Genomic DNA, 18,726 nt, shown 5'->3' with positions numbered 1-18,726 from the left:
TCTTGTATTTTTTTATGTCTTTAAGATCGTTACAACTAGGTCCAGCTAACCGTTACCTCCGTTTTTAAAACAACCAAATATTTTAAATAATACCATTCATGAAACCTTGATAATTTGGATGTTATTTGATGGAGTGGAAATTATAGGTATTAATTTGAATTAGTTTATTAAGTAAATTTTTTAGTTTTTTATTAATGGATTGAATTGAGTAAATGTTAGAATTCAAGGGGAAATGTTTTGAATTTAGAATATAAATAAGCTGGAAATAAGAGAAGCCATTATGGAGTGAAGATTCCCAAAGAGCGTTACTGAAGTGTGTAGCTTTTTAGAGCTAGTAAGTTACTATCGTAGGTTTGTTGAGGGGTTCACTACTATTGCAGCACCCTTAACAAAGTTGTTTCAGAAGAAAGAGGAGTTCGCCTAGACTGAGGAAAGGCAGCAAAGCTTCGACAAGCTTAAAGAGATCCTCACCAAAATACCTGTTTTGATTCAACAAGAACCAGGGAAAGAGTTTGTGGTTTATAGCGATGTCTCTCATATAGAGCTTGGATATATGCTGATGCAGAAAGGGAATGTGGTAGCTTATGCTTCCAGGTGACTGAATGTTCATGAGCGTAACTACCCAACCCAGGATTTGGGGTTTGTAGTAGTGGTGTTCGCCCTTCAGATATTACAACACTACTTGTATGGTCAGAAGCATACCATCTACATAGACCACAAAAGTATGAAGTATTTACTCAGCAAAAAGAGTTGAATTTACTACAAAGGAGGTGGATAGAGTGCTGAAGGATTACGACTGTGTGATAGAGTATATCCCTAGAAAAGATAATATGGTAGCTAATGCTCTAAGCAGAAAGTCTATGAGCAAGTTGCGAGCTCTATTCGTGCAGCTGAGTGTGACAAGTGATGGAGGACTACTCGCAGAGCTGCAAGTGAGGCCAACATTGACACAACACACTAAGGTGCAACAAGCTTCAGATGATGAGTTGGGAAAAAGGGTTTGTCAAATTGAACAAGGAGTGTGAGGTGACTTCATACTAAATGATGAAGGAGTTCTATGTTTTTGTTAAAGACTTTGAGTACCAAGTGATGAAGAGCTTCAACAGATGATTCTCAGCGAAGCCCACAATAGTCCATATACAATGTACCCAGGCGATAACAAGATGTATCATGACCTCCGCAAACTTTATTGGTGGCCTGGATTGAAACGAGCTATTACAAAGTTTGTGGTGAAGTGATTAGCTTGTCAGAAAGTGAAAACAAAACACTAATATCCTTCAGGATTATTTCAACCACTCAAGATTCTTGAATAGAAGTGGGAAAGAATCACCATAGATTTTGTGACAGGATTGTAGCTAACTACAACCAAGACATAGGCTATTTGGGTGATTTTAGACCACCTCACTAAGAGTACACACTTTTTAGCTATTAGCATGAGATATTCTTTATAGAGACTAGCAGATATTTATGTTGTTGAGATAGTTCAATTGCATAGCGTGCCAATTTCCATAAATTTTGATCAAGATCCTCGATTTACTTCAAGATTTTTGAAGAGTTTGCATGGAGCTTTAGGTTCGAAGCTTCAATTCAGTACTACTTATCACCCTCAAACAAATGATCAATTTGAGAGAGTGATACAAGTGTTAGAAGACATGTTGCAGAGCTGTGGTTTGGAGCTCGCAAGAAGTTGGGAATGTTATTTACCTTTGGCAGAGTTCGCCTACAACAACAGTTACCAGGCAAGTATTCAGATGGTGCCCTTTATAACGCTGTATGGAAGGAGGTGTCAAACACCTCTGTGTTGGGCTGAGTTGAATAAGAAACGAATCATTGGACCTGTGAAAGGCTTAAGGTTGCTTCAAGCAAACAGAAGTCTAATGCAAACTTGAAATGTAGCACCTCAAACCCAGCCCAGTTGTTATGGCCAAATTTGGAAAGCTACATTGGCCCTCGGACTGGCCCAGAAAACCTTTTGTAATTTCAAACGTACTTTTTAAACCATATGCATAGTTAATTCAAAACTAGTAAAATCGAATGTTCAACTTTATTTTCAATCACATTTCTAATCCATTTATCCACGAAAATGACTGAAATAATCTTTTGGAATTTTGAATAATATTTAAAAACTATTGGCTTATCAATTCAAAATAAATGAAGTAAAGTGTTTATATTAATTTCGTAAAAACTGTGCAAATTTCAAGAATTGAAATAATTAATATCTCAATCATAAACATTCAATCATTTATTCAAAATTATTTTGGATTTTCGATCATACTTCTAAATCATTTGTATAGTAACTTGAAATCAAATGCCTTTAGAATTCTCATTTGTAAACATTTATAATTTTCAAAACTAAGTCTAATTTTATTAAAACTCATTTTTCATAAATGCAACGAAAAAATGTGTTATTCACATATTCTATTTTCAAAACTGAGTTTCAAGTGAAATCTTGTCAAATACTAATTTATGCAGTTTTTAAAACTTAATATCATGCAAGCAATTTATGCAAATTAGAATGAAAAATCCCCAAAATAAAGTCTCATGCCACAGCCCATACCTAAATTTATTACAAACCCAAAATATCAAAATAAAATTTAATTACTTTAATTTAAAAGGACTTCTAATAAACTCCTCCAAATGCCGTCATCGAATCCTAGCCTTGAAGTTATTTGTAAAATTAGAAAAATAAAGGGGCTGAACTATAAAACTCAGTGTGAGATTAACATAAAAATAATCACATACATATAAACATATACATTATACAATCGTGGTAATCATATCAATTTCATCAAACTCAATATTTCACACTTATACTATGCATGATCATGTCAACGCACATTTCGTAAAATGATGCAGATTTTATGAAAACGGTCCTACCCATCTCCGCCAAAATTGAGTTCCCTAAAACTCGTCCATTTGATAACACATCAATTTGTGAACAATGTCACAGTAATGCAGATAAATTGCCACATAATGAAAATCATGGACAAGCCACCAAAATCGTAGATATGTAATATCCCGTTTTTTAGTGGTCTAAAAAATAGTGGTTTCGGGACCACAATTTCTATATGTGAGGACGTGTTTTACTATTTAATTTATATTTATGGAATTACATTAGAGTCGTATTAAATTTTGGTGAAGAAATTTTATTATTTGTCTAACTAATTTAACAAAAATGACTAAATTATAACAAGTGTAAAGGTTTAAATATCATTGTATTTCATAATGAATTGAAGCACTTAGTTAAGTGGGAGATTTTATAGTGTAATTATCTGAATTATAAATTGCATTGATGGTTTGGGATAATGGATTAAAGGAAATCAAAGCTTATAATAAATGTCATTTTAGTAAATTAGTAAGTTAACATAAATTAAATAAAGAAAAGATGATACAATTATCATATTCATCCTATTACAGCTTAGAATCAAACCCTCCATGGTTTTATAAGAAAGCTTTCGGGCAAAGCTAAATCTTCTTGCATGATAAGTAAATTTTAACCGTGTTTGATGATTTTAGTGTTTTTGAGATCATTATAACTAGGTCTAGCTAACCCGTACCTCCATTTTTGAAATTGTCAAAAATTTTAGATGTTACCATTGATGAACTCTTTCTATTTTGGAAGATAAATGATGAAATGGAATTTTTAAATGTTGATTATGAATAATTTATAAAGTGGTTTTTGTTAGTTTTTTTTATTAAAGGATTTAATTGATTAAATGTTAGAATTGATAGGGAAATTTCAAGAACTTAGAATAAATGTGGGTTGTAGATGGAAGGGTGAAAATTCGGCTAGTATGGGTAACTGGCAAATTTTGCTAAATTTTGGAGATTTTAAGTTTAAGGACTAAATTGTGAAAAATGTAAAGGTTTAAGGAAAATGTATAACTAATGAAAAGTTAAGGGTCATATGCATTGAATTGTATTGTAATGTATGTGAATTTAATAAAATGTATTTAATTATTATATAGATTAAGACTTAAATAAAAAAGACAATAATCATGGAAAGGGAAAATTGCATAGTACTTCATGTGTTTAAACCGGAACCGATTTGTAGGTAAGTTCATAGTATTTCAATATGTAAAAGTAAGTTGCTTGTGATTATTTATTGTTTTCTATTTAATAGTAGGTAAATATGTGAAACTTCAATAGTTATGTATAAATATTGGAATGTGCAATTAAATACGTTTGGAAATGTGTAAATGATGTTAATATTTCGGTGATTTTACATTATGGATATAGCTATAATAGAACTAAAGTATGAGTACGGAAATGATGAAGTGACTTTGAATAGATGTAAATGTAATGAAATTATGTTTACTGTCTGGTTGAACTTAGTAGTCACGTAGGATACGTTTGGCATGCCAATAGGGTTAATATACGCGCTTGTATGAGATTTGCAGTTCAGTGCCTCTGTTCGCACTATAGTGCATTTGCTTGCACATTTGTGCCTCCATTTGCACTTCTGTGCCTCTTTTATGTATTTATGATGCCTTTGGTGTGGTGTAGATACCCGAGTATCCGAGTCAAGTTACTTAGTTCATCGGGCTAAATGTTAATGGAATTTACAAGTTACATATGTGATTAAATGTTGAAGTATATTTAAGATGCTACTAAGTGATAAATGTTCAATGAATTACTTGTTATATATGAATACATTTTTATATTGATGAAATGTTGATTGTGAAGGTGATAAGTTATTTGAGATGAGGATTACAATGGCATGTTATGATATGAAAACAAGAACTAATGTAATTTGTGAATTTGATTTGGATATCAGAAATTGTAAATTATCTCTTTCTATATTTATATCGAACAAGGTAAGTTATTTTGATGTTTAAACTATGAGCTTACTAAGCTTCTTATGCTTACTTGTTTCATTTATGTTCTTTTGTAGTTTTCAAAGTTGCGGATTGACCGGATGGATCGGCAGAAAGCTCACACTATCCAGCCACTTTGGCAGCTTTGTATTTCGTTTTGGAATGTGGCATGTATATTGGTGTTTTGTTTTAAATATGAAATGTTAGGCTATAAGGGTGTTCCTATTGTTATGCTTGGCTTTGAATGTACATGTTTATAGTGTATTTGGTTGGTTGATTTTTAATGGCCAAAACTAGATGTTAATGTTTTGGTATGGTTAAATTGTGGGTGTGTTTATGTTTGGCCAATTTAGTTGATGGTTTGTGCATGAATGGAAAGTTAGTGTGATCTTCTTTCTTATTTAGGATAGTTGAATGATTGAGCTCTAATGTGGTGCCTTTGAATGACATATTGGATAAGCATGAGATGAATGAAATTTCGGCATATATTGGATGATGTGAATGTGTTTCTAAACCTAGGAATTGATCTAGATATGGCATGTCTTATAGTGAAACGAATGGTGTATGAAATTGCTTGAATTGTGCAGACGGCCTGGGACACGGGCTGTCGTACAACCGTGTGCCACACAAGGTCACTACGCATGGTCGTGAGTAATTATTGATTTTAGATACAATATCCACACGGCTTAGCACACAGCCTACGACACGACCATGTGAGCCAAAATAGTTTGTCACAGAACCATGTGACCCAACTTCGAACACATACATGGTCTGGCACACAACCTGCGACACAGCCGTGTGGCCCTATTTCAAATACTCACACAAGTGGCTACACGGGTTGTGACACAGTCACCAGTGTGTCCTAATTTTAATTGTCCACACGGTCTAGGCTATGTCACATGGCCTAGCCATACGGTCTTGTGACCCCTATTCTGCAAATTTTCAAGTTTTTCTAAAATTTTTTGTCTTGTTTTGATTTGACCCCAGATTGTATCTAAACTGTTTTTAGGGCCCCGTAACCCCGATTTAAGGATAATAAGTGTATTATACCATGAATTGATTTTTTGTTATATGTTTACTAATTATAAGTTTAATTGTTCTAAAATGAAGTGAATGTCCTATCTTGCTCGGTAACACTCTGTAACCCTAATTTGATAACCAAGAGGGTTGGGGTGTTACAAGATATACTACCACTAATAAAAATTGTGAATAGTGTCACATTAATGCAGATAAAATGCCACATACTTCCACCTTTCAAATATCTCACCCATGCATGTGGTATGGCCAAAATCATTCAAATCATATAGGCATATGTTTAACATGCAAATCTCATATGTACACATGGTATCAAAATTTCACAATTTATTTTTATGCAAACATTACATATATCATATAATCACGTAACAGGAGAATGAGATGTACATATTTTTCAAATCAATGATAAGCATCAATATCACACAACATGCTTTTCACAACATACGATTTGGGGAAATACTTACTTGACAAAATCCATATTGATGGTTTATCTCTCTTTATGGATACATAAAGTATCCTTATCAATAAAATTATTTAAATAACAACATTTTTATCAATATAAAAAATATTTAATTTAGTTTAGTATAAAAACCCACACCTGATCATAGATCCGATGTGCAACAAATCTTTAAGAATGCCCACATGTGGATCTAACAATTAGATTAACTATTCAATCAAACATAGTGATCTTACGTTAATAACAATCGTCACTAAGGTTGATACAATAGTGGTGTCAAATTTTCCATTATCACTAACCCTTAAAAAATAATCACTCGGATTAGTGATTTCGATCCCAACATTAATGGTCTCTTAGATTGGTGTCGATCGGTCCTTCAATAAACATGACGTATGAGAAGTTAATACACAAGAAATAATTCACTATGAACTTCTTAGAAAACATATTCAGTCAAGAGAAAAGGAGGGAGATTTCTACTCAACCCTTACACTTACACTAACTTGGTTGAAACGGAAGGATTGATGGATCATAACGATCAAGAATTGAAGGGGAAAGTGAGGATTATTTGAAAATAAGCCTAAGAAAAATAGAGTTTAGAATTAGGTATCAAAAAAAATATTTATTGTAGAATTTTTTACTATATAAAATAAATAATGAACATTCGAAATGAAGAAGGAAAAGAGAAAGGATCTCCACCGTTGGTGGTGACGACAGTGGAGACAGTGGTTCGGCAGAGGAAAAAGAAAGAATATTGTTTCGGTCACTCTCTTAAAAGAGTAGAAATGAGAGGAGAAAAGAAAATAAGAAAAAGGGAGAAGTTGCGCGATAGTGTGCAATGGTTATCAAGGTGAAAGAGGGCGGCGTTAAGGACGATGGTGGAGAAAATAAAAGAGAAAAATGATGGTAATGTGGAGGTCCGGTGGTGACGATGGTGGTTCAAGGTAAAGGAGTAGTGGGGGAGAGGAGGAAAGATAATACAAATGGTGGTTGATGGCTAAAATGAAAGAAAAAGGGAGAAAATAGGGAAGAGCAAAAAGGGGTGGAATAAAGAAATAGGAAAATACAATATGGACAACAAAAAGTGTCATTCACCTTTTCCAGGTTTAATGTATGACGCACAAGATAAGGGTGAAGAAAATAGGCATGTAGAGGGGAAAAGGAGTAAAAATGGGGTCATGGGAGTGAAAATGAGGCTTAATGAAGGAAGGTTGACTCACACACAAGGAAAGAATCTTTCCCCATGCATGGTAACTAGGTTGGATGGCAAGGAGTGCTCACACTAGCTAAAGTTGTCAAAAAAATTAAATAATAATTTGAGAGTGTAGGGAATTGAACATAGGACCTTTAGGAATTTATTTAAGCACTCAACCACTTGACCACATTACTCCTTATGATCATTTTAACAAGAAAATAATTAAAACATGGGATGATCTTTGCTAAGGGTTTAAAAAAAATTTACACCAAAAACAAAATTAATGAGAAGGAAGGGATTCGAACTCAAATCATCAAGGACAACGCCACCACTACTCAATCACTATAATTGTTATTTATTTATTATCAAATGAGCAAAAGATTATCTAAATAAAAATTCGGTCATGACCACTCTTGGTTCAATAACTTAATTTCTACTAACTCGATTTTTGGGATGTAACATGAAACGGCAAGATATTGAATACCAAGTGGGCAAGCATGTGTTTCTTAAAGTATCACCATCGAAAAAATTCCTAAGGTTTGGGCGTAAAGGAAAATCAAGCCCAAGTTTTATTGGTCCCTTTAAAGTGGTAGAAAAAATCAGTCCACTAGCTTATTGACTTAAGTTGCCCCACAAACTTGATCGTATTAATGATGTGTTTGATGCATCCATGCTAAGGAAGTATCGTACAGACCCATCTCATGTAGTAGAAACAGATGAAGTTGAAGTGCGACCTAATTTGACCTATGAGGAAGAACCAATAAAGATTGTGGCTCATGATGTGAAAGTCTTGTGAAACAAAAGGACCCCTTTGGTCAAAATATTGTGGCAAAATCACAAGACCAACATAGCTACTTGGGAACTAAAAAAGCAATGAACCAACAGTATCCTCAATTGTTTGAAGCTAAACATTTCGAGGACGAAATGTATTAAGTGGGGCAGAGTTGTAACATTCTGAAATTGGGCCTGGAAAGTAACTGAATGTTTAGATCCTCAAAGTTTCTGTTTCTAATCAGATTATTGGTTTACAAAATAACATTTAAAATTTTTCTAAGGACCATCTGTCAAAAAAAATCTAGATTCTAAAGATGTTATCTGGCTTCATTGTTATTGATCTTAAGGCACATCCTCCAATAGTACCCCCTTCCTATGTGCATGACTTGAACTGCCTGTGGACCCCGATCTCATCATTCCATATGGCTTGGTCCCTCCTCTAAGTCCTCGATCAACCTCGCAAATCCTATGAACATCAACCACACTACTGTAAGTTCAAATGAACTTAGTGAGTTCTTTCACTAGGTCACACATAAATAAACCCTATTGCACGAGGGTAACAAATGTAAAATACAGTAGCGTAAATTAACTCTTTGCTTGCTCAAGGCGATATTCTTCATCAAGGTGGTGAACTCCATCCATTCCTCTAAGCTACTCCGCTCACTATAAGACTTTTCTCTAGTTGGAATCTCTGCTCAACTGTATGCTAGATACCTAGCCATATCAGTGAGACCTATCAATATTTATTGTCTTTCATTCCTTTAATTCACCCCTCAATTAGGGTGTTCAATGGCCTCTATAGTAACTATCTTAACTTCTTACACAAAGATCCTTAGGTCATCCTCCCTTTTCTTGGTAGACTTCCCTTGGTCGAACCAATCCTTGGCGGACTCCCTTTTTACATACCATAGTCCCAAAGGACTCGTTGACATTTTTATATTGTTCTGACCTTCAACAAACCTCGCCACTCTAACAAACCCAGTTTCGCTCCTTTCTATTGGTAACAGTGATGGGAACACTTCCAGTAATCTACCTTGTGCACAAGATTAACCTGGGACCTCACCTGTACCACATAATGAACAATTGACTTATCTTCTTAGTAGGCCATCGCTCATCAGACTATACCAATCTGCCTCCCCTCTTACAATATTTTTCCCTTCTTGGCATGTTTCTATCAAGGACTATCTTCAAAGAGGTATAGTCTTGACAGACATTCTATCCCAATGATAGAATCATTATCTTAAAAGTGAAACTTCAATCCCTTCCATGAGATAACCTCTCGCGTACAACTCCGTAGAGCTACCTCTGGTGGCTCTTCATTACGAATCCTTGGTTACGATCCTCGAATACTTTTCCATAGTTATGAAAACTCTCACACAACCTATCTTCTTTTAGTTCATGTCGTGCCCTTACTTATGCCTTGTTGACTATCACAACTATCCTTACCACATTCATCATTTCTGGCAGATTCTTTATGATTCACTTGCCATACTTATGTTTTATTTTAACTCTTCTTCCACTTGCATGGTTTCTTTTGCGTGGCGTATTGGAAATATGTCTCACTCTTGTGGTCCCGGCAGACTCTATGGGTTTCCATAGACAAGCTATAGCCTTATACCATTCTTACCTCATTTCTCACGCCCCGACGGACTTACCTAGAATTTACTCTCCTGGAAGACTTACCTCATGTTTACTGTCCTGATAGACTTTATTTGTTCGATGTTTATTGTCCCAGTGGACATTCTTTGTGGATACCATGGAGTTTTTCATCCATGGTCTTATACCTCTTCACCATCCTAGCGTAGTACCTCATGATGCCATTAAGTTTTTCATCCATTGTCTTATTCATCATACCTAGTTGTCATGGCATCTTTCATCTATGGTCTTACACCGTATACCTTATACCTTATACCATGACACCATGACCTTTTTCATCAATACTCTTACGCTACATAACTTTTACATTGTATCATGCTGTTATGACATCTTTCATCCATGGTCTTACTCTACGTACCTCATACCAGAATACCACAACATCTTTCATATATGGTCTTACATCATATATCATTGTCACAGTGTTGCCCCGAAAGACCAATTCATATTGTCGTCGCGATAAACACCTTTCCATGATTTCATTTCCTGAATTATCCTATTATTACCTCCTTTACACCACTTAACCTTTATGCTCAAACACCGCAGTGTTCTCTTTGCAAGGCTCGAAGTTTTGCACGAGGTAGTATTTAATAGGTTCACTCCCCATTTCTCATCCTAATATTCACCTATACCCTTAACAATTTTTCCCACAAACATGCTATGAATGCATATATCATCATATTTCATGTTTATCCAAACATGACATACTTAAACAACATAGACCATAACAATATTTTTGAAGTCTATAACTCACCTGAAACCTTATCGTTTCCACAGCTTAGCTTCTTCGAACGCCAGAGTTTCCATTCTCCTAGTGGCTAAGCATTTCAACCAAAAACCTACTAGTTAAACTTGCACTTCATCTTAAAAGCTTAAACTTTCATAACATACAAAACCTTTAAAATAATTCTGAAGATCCATAATCTCATTTCTTAACTTTTATGTATACAGAAGGGTTAAGAACCTTACCTGCTTGCTAGTTTCCCTTATACTTTATGCAGAACCTTCCATGACTATATCTTCTTCAAGCTACCGAATAAGACGAATAAGAGAGAAAATGAAATAGAATCGGGAAGAAAATTATCCCTAGGAGCCATCTCCCAGCTATTTATAGCTCTTTCCACGCTATTACCAACCTTATAAGAACTGTGCATTCTAAATCATTATGTCTATCACAATGGAACGGATTGGTTCCATTTTAACCAAACTAGAATTGGATCTTAATCATGTCCAATTATGTTTCCAGCTTTCTCGTTTCTTTCAATAGAGACCGCAAACTTGCAATCTCTTTCAATTTAGTCCTCCAATTATTTTAAGTTTTTGGGTTACTTTGAAATTGGGTGTTAAAGGTCCTCCTTATTGCAGTTACACAAAGCGGTAACCAAAACATACTACCAATAAAGCCTTTGCAATTGTGGAGGCTGAGAACATGGAATCGCGTCAATTTTTCTTGATGAACTTTCGGAGGCATGTTGTTAGAAATGAAAACATTTTCATAATTTTTGATCGATCGAAGGGGATAATTACGGTGATTCGGCATTTTGGTGTTCCTTGGAGACCTGTGTACTGCATCCGCCACATTGCAGTTAACTTTCGCAATGACTGCAAGAATGCATATTGACATAAACAAGTCATGAACATGAGTAATTCAACAATCATATTTTTTTCATCTTTTGAATACATTTAAAAACTCAAATAAATGATAACATGTATTATGGACCTACGTGCGTAGGGTATAGGCTAGAACAACACCGTTTCAAATAGAGGATGGTGAGGCTTCAGGCTGAAATGAACCATGATTTACACAACTATTTCAATAGCATGGAGTAGTACCAATGGGCTCAATGTTTCGATACAGGTCCTGCTATATGGTCATATGACCACCAACTTTTTAGAGTCTGTTAATGTCGTCTTGAAGCGTACATGACATCTGCCCATTTTAGTTGTTTTCTCAGCTACATTCTATATGCTGGAAACCTTGATCCCAAAATGGGGTAACAATAAGCAAATTAGTTGGCGGCGGGACAAGTTCACTACAAGGAGGTTAGAAAGGCATTGGCGGTCAATGCACGAAGAGAGAGGTCAATAAATGTAAAACTATATTCCTAGTACTTGGAAACTTTCTAGATGATGAAGTCTATTGATCATTGAGTGGGTATCCCGACTAGGTCATATGGAGTTGATCTCCAAAACAAGCGATGCGACTGCAAGAGGTTAAAGACTCTTCGGTACCCATGTTCACACATCGTTGAAACATATGCATGGGTCAATGTCGATTGTGACCAATACATTGATTAGGTGTACACACTGGAACGCACGTAAGGTATTTGGGAAAACAAGTTTCCCACTTTCAGAGATGTCTCTCAATCTGGGAAGTGCCTGCACCTACATTCACTTTGCTCCCAAACCTAGGGCTACGTAAGGGACCCAAAGGTCGCCTGCATGCCACCAGGATTCAAAATGACATGGACTTGAGGGAAAAAGTTGAACCCAAATGTTGTGGTCTATATAGAATAGTTGGCCACAGTTGAAATAATTGCTCGTATTGAAACTTCCATCTTGGAAAATCGTCGCAATCGAGGAAAACATAAATTTATGTATCCGATGTTCAAATGTATATGAATTATTTTTTTTACAAAATTGAAACAATATGTATTAAATTCATTTACAGTAAGAACTTAAAATCATGATAAGAAAAATATTTCTTCTCATAAATTAATTTAAAATATATCGTAAGTAAGTAAGCTTTAGCATTAATTCAAACAATTTTTAATTCAGATAATTTCAAAAATAACTTTAGAATAAGGAAAAAATTTGTAAATAATTACAAATAAAGTTACACTTACTTCACAATTTACATGTATCAAAATTGATGGTTGGATGGAGTTGTCCGTGGGATGAAACATTGTGGTGCCCTTCATTGACGTCTAGGTTGTTCATGATGGTCAATCGGGAGCTCAATGTTCTCCTCACCCAAACTTGCATTCTCATCATCTATCGACGAACATTGGGGTGTGTCGACGTAACTCAAAAAATCGTATGTCCCAAAGGTTTGACGCCTACCATCGATGTGACCAATCAGTCATGGCTCCCTACCCTATGTCGAAACCATTTTTCAATATTTGAGAAATGGGAATCTATTTTGAAAATGGAGTCGCCACCAATCTTTTATTAAGGTGTGATCGGATCACCTTAAACATAATTTTTGGTCTACAAATTTTGAGAAAGTAAGTTCGGAAGTCGATTACGCACGAGGAAGGGTTAGCACCCTCGTAACGCCCAAAATTGGTACCGAATTGATTATTTAATGTCTTAGTGTCGAAACTTGTAAAGATTTTTAAATACAATCCCATGAAATGAAAACTTAAATAATTGAATTGGTTAAATGGATAGATTCATTTCAAAGAAATAGACCGCCACACACAGTGAGTTAGAGTGCAACAGTTCAATCTTCAAAGTTAGATTCGTCCCTTTTAAACTTTTAAAAAAAACATGTTTTAAGAAGGATATTTGATTACTTAAGTCAATCGAGAAACAAGAATCTAGTAAGTTAGGGTTCAGTTTCTCAAAATTCTTAAACATCAAATATTGCCTTTATTTTAAAATCGAGATAACAAAATATCGTATCCAGTAAGTTAGGATCCAACATTTTGAAATCTTAAGAATTTTATTTAATAATCGTATGATTTTAATAAAATGAACACTTGATTATCTAAATTCATCGAGAAGAATTGAAGCCCAGTAAGTTAGGGCACAATTCTCTCGAGAACCTATGAACATCAAGTTTTTTAAGGATTATGAAATAAAACGATTATAAGCTTTAATTAAATTCAACTCTTACAAATGGAACATGATTGAATAACGATACATATAATGTAAAAGATAAATGACAATTTAAACTTAAACTAGAAGCAACTAAGCGAATAATAGACAAATACAAACATTGACCTTAATCATATCATACAAACATCCACATTAATAATTTAATAACCTATAAAGCGAATAAAATAAATAAGGTTTAAGAAGTAAAACATTTATATATAAAATTATGTAAAAAGGTAATCCAAATTAATGATATACTCTATATATGTATGTATACTAAAAATAACTTCATATAAATTATATATATTTTAAAACAATATTGATAAATTTAAAACATATTGATAATAATTTAAAAATAATGTATTTTTTAAAAATTTGTACTAATAATAAGTTTGAAAACAATATCATACTAAATATCAAAATAATGTTAGAAAATGAATTAAAATAGGGATCAATTTATTAAAAACATTTTTGAAGACAAAATTAAATATAATAAAACAACCTTGAAAAATGATAACAATAATTATAAAAAATATTAATGAATTTAAAATTGGAGCTTAAATAAAATTTGAACAAAAAGAAAAAAACAAAATTAAATAAATATATATAGTAGATTCAAAATGTCATTATATAATGAATTTAAAAGTATCAATAACAAATTAAAATAATAATTTAATATATCTTAAAACCATAGTAATAGTGAATTTAAAATGTTATCAAAAGTTAAATATCAAAAATTATGTTAAATTTTATAATAAATGAAAGTAGGACTAATTATAATTTAAAATATTGTTGAATTTTTAAAAAAGGAAAACTAAATTTGTATTAAATTGAAATCTATTTAGACCTTGAAGAACCAAATCAGTAATTAAACGCAGACTTGAATATTCCACAATCAATCACAGAAACGGCACCATTTAAGTTTGGATCTAAATGAATACAGAATCAAATATGCGGTACAAATAAACCAACCGATCCATAATACGCGGATCCTTCCCGGATCAGGTCACCGTTCGGATCGGGTCTTCAAAGCGACATCGTTTTGAAGCCATTGTATTAGCAACAAACGGCAACGTTTTAGTCCCTGTGTTTAAAACTAAAATAAACTTAAAAAAAACCTAGCACTTTCATCAAAAACAAAACCTAAACTAAAACTCCCTCCACGCCGCTCGGCGAATCCTCTCCTCAGACCCTCCAACCCCCAGTCAACTCCGATGATGACGGAGAGAGAGAGGATGCAGTCACCAGGTACATCTTTCTTTCTTTTACTTTTATCTCTTCTCCTCTCTCCCGATTAATGAACACAAAAATGAATAAAAGAAAGAAAAGAAAGAAAACGAATAACTGGTAAAATGAAAAAGAATAGAAACCCAGAAAAATCACCTTTCAGTATTTTGATTCTTTTTTGTATTCTCAATGCGTGTAGTGTGTAACCCTTACAAATTCTAGAAAACGGCTTTATATAGCCGAAAATAAAATTAAAATAAAAATTGCAAATACATTTCGCTCTTTTTTTATTTCTTTTTTATTGGTTGTTGATTTCTGCTCTTCTTTGTTTGTTTGCTTGTCCTTCTTGCAGGTACGGCGTACGAAGGGTGGACGTGACGTGTGGAGGCGTTGCGCGCGTGCAAGGGAGAGCAGAGAGGTGCTACTGCTGTGGCTCTGGGAGACATTGCTGCTAGGGTTTTTTTTGAAACTGTTTTGCATCGTTGGGCCACATAGTAATTGGGCCACCATTTTAGGAATTGGGTCTGGGTTAGATTTGGTTTCAATTGTATGGGTATTGGGTTGAAAATGATTTGGGCCATGTTGGGCCCATGTATTTGGACTTTGGACTTTTTAAATTTTGATTTGGTTTATTTATTACGGGCCGGGCAAATATTGGGCCTTATAGCTGCCCCTCTTTGCTCGTTGTTGTGTAACGAGAATAGAGCAAAGACTAAAAAAAGAACCAATTTTGCCCAGTCGTGCTTGGACCTTGGTGCTCTTCTTCTTCAAGTAGCTTAATTCCATCCTACTGCATCTTCAGAGTTATAGAAATTGGTGCTTCGATCCACTCCAATGGGGGAAGTAGGATTTGTACCTTCTAGCTTTTTAAAAGAACAAAATTTGCTATCTTTAATCTGCTCCACTGCAACTTCAGGGAGATAAGATTGGTTTCTTCTGTCTGCTCCACTGCAACTTCAGGGCTATAAGACTGAATGCGATCTACCCTACTGCAACTTCAGAGAGATAAGATCTTCCACTCCACTGCAACTTCAGGATGATAGGATTACTGGCTTCAATCTGCTCCACTACTCCTTAGGGAGATAAGATCTGGCATCTTCAATCTGCTTTGCTATTGCTTAGGGAGATAAAATCTGCTATTCTTCGGTCTACTCTGCTGCAACTTCAGGGAGATAAGACCTGATGCGATCTACTCTACTGCAACTTCAGAGAGATAAGATCTGTTATTTTAATCCACTCCACTGCAACTTCAGAGAGGTATGATTAGTGGCTTCGATCTGCTATCTTCAACCTGCTCCACTGCAACAGAGGGAGGCCAGGCTTTGTTTTCGATCTGCTTCACTGCTGGTACAGGAAGGCGAGATTTGTTGTCTTCACTGATTTGTTCTTTGGGGAACATGACTTGTATGACGAACTTAATTATGCCTAACGATTAGGATGGCATGATCAAAATGAATCAAATACTCCTAACTAGACATGTGTGAATGGTGTTTGCATGAATGCAAGGTGCTACTGTTTGAAAACGACCCCTTTTTTATCACTTAGATTATCAATACTCAAGGTTTATTAAGGTTTTGTCACAGCCGTGCTTCAACACCTTCCTTCTTGGCCGGCGTCTTCTATGAAACATTTAATTAAATTGTCCCCACTGTAAATCTCCAAGTTCAATCCACTAGGTCGCAAAAAGTTGTATCTTCATTCTCAAGATGTAACTAAAAAATGAGGAGATCTGGTTTTTTCTCAATCCTTTCCCATCGCCATTTAAGGATACCAAATGTGTAACTCTTTGGTTTTTATACCATTCTAAAAGTGCCACATCAAATATTTATGCACAAAGAATTTTCTCCCAAAGAGATCTCTTCTTACTAACTCATGATTATTTTGTTCAATCAATGTTTCTGTCAATAAAATCCAAAAGGATTGTCTTAATTCAGACTTTTCCTTCTTAGATTTCTGACCTTTAAACTTGGTTCGTTCTAAACAATAGTTTTGTTTCAGGTTACTGTATTATTTAGAAACTTTTTAGAGTAATATGCAAAACTTCCTTTGTGAAAGTTTTATTAGTCCATTCATCATTATTTTAATGCAACAAGCTTGCAAAAAGGGCATAACAATGGGTAAGAATAAAGTTAATTTTGAGCATTACTCGAAAGAAATAAAATATCGAAAATAGTAAAAGGAGAATAACAAAAAAGATGATTGAGAATGTGTATATTAGAAAAAAAAGAAAAATGTATTTCAAGAGTAAAACATTCAATATAAATAGTATAAGGACTAGGTGCCCCAGTTATTGCAGCTTGAATTTCTCGGTACAAACTTTCTAAAGACCATTCTGAGTTTGACATGTGTTTAAAAGATCTACAGTACTCTGTCAATGCTCCAAGATGTCGCATACCCTTTCCTATTGACTTAGGTATAGCAAGATCATCATATGCCCCAATCTAATCAAAATTTGAGCAGCTTAAATCACCTCATGCCCCATTCCGATCAATATTTGAGCCTCCTTTTTCGGGTTTTCGACTCAAATCCCCTTTGGTCTCAAGGCGCCCTTTGCGGGTTTTCACCTTGGCCTCTCCAATTTTTTTTTAGGAATCAAAGCGCTCTTTGCGGGTTTTCACTTTGGTTCCCTTTTCTTTCAAGTAAAGTATTTCTCGACAGTGTTTGCGTTTACAAGATTTGGAAAATTTTTACCATCCATCTCACTTAGAATCAAAGCTCCACCGGAAAAGGCCTTCTTTACAACATAAGGACCCTCCCAATTTGGCATCCATTTTCCTTTAAAGACTTTTTGTATAGGAAGAATTTTATTCACCACCAGATCTCCTTCATGGAATTCTCTGGGACGAACATTTTTGTTATAGGCTCGCATCATTCGTTTTTGATACATATGACCATGCTGAATGGCTTTTAACCTTTTCCCTTCTATTAAGTTCAGCTGGTCGTATCAAGACTGAACCCATTCTGCTTCATCTAATTTTAACTCAGCGAATACCCTGAGGGAAGGAATTTCCACCTCAATGGGTAAAACAGCTTCTATCCCATAAACTAGAGAAAATGGTGTTGCCCCAGTAGAGGTTCTAACAGATATTCGGTAGGCTAGGAGAGCAAATGGTAACTTCTCATGCCAATCTTTGTAAGTTTTAGTCATTTTCCCCACAATTCTCTTAATAATTTTATTGGCCGCCTCCACTGCACCATTCATTTTTGGGCGATATGGCGACAAGTTATGATGTTTGATCTTAAATTGATCACAAACCTCCGTTATTGTATTATTATTCAAGTTCAACGCATTATCAGATATGATCCTTTCAGGCATTCCATACCGACAAATGATCTCTCTTTTCAAAAATTTACAAACTGCTGACTTCGTGACATTTGCATATGAAGCAGCTTCCACCCATTTGGTAAAGTAATCAATGACCACGAAGATGAAACGATGCCCATTTGATGCCTTCGGTGATATTGGTCCAATAACATCCATGCCCCACATGGAAAATGGACACGGAGCAGTCATAACATGTAGAGGTGAGGGAGGTACATGTATCTTGTCTCCATAAATTTGACATTTATGACACTTCTTGGCATAATTAATGCAATCTCCTTCCATGGTAGACCAATAGTACCCAAACCTCATGATCTGTCTGGCCATTGTGACACCATTTGCATGAGTTCCACAAATGCCCTCATGAACTTCTTCCAGGATCTTTTTAGCCTCCACGGCATCCACACATCTTAACAGCACTTGATCC

This window comes from Gossypium raimondii, chromosome 9, assembly GCF_025698545.1.
Source record: "Gossypium raimondii isolate GPD5lz chromosome 9, ASM2569854v1, whole genome shotgun sequence".
Classification (NCBI taxonomy): domain Eukaryota; kingdom Viridiplantae; phylum Streptophyta; class Magnoliopsida; order Malvales; family Malvaceae; genus Gossypium; species Gossypium raimondii.
Note: the sequence above shows the minus strand (reverse complement) of the source record.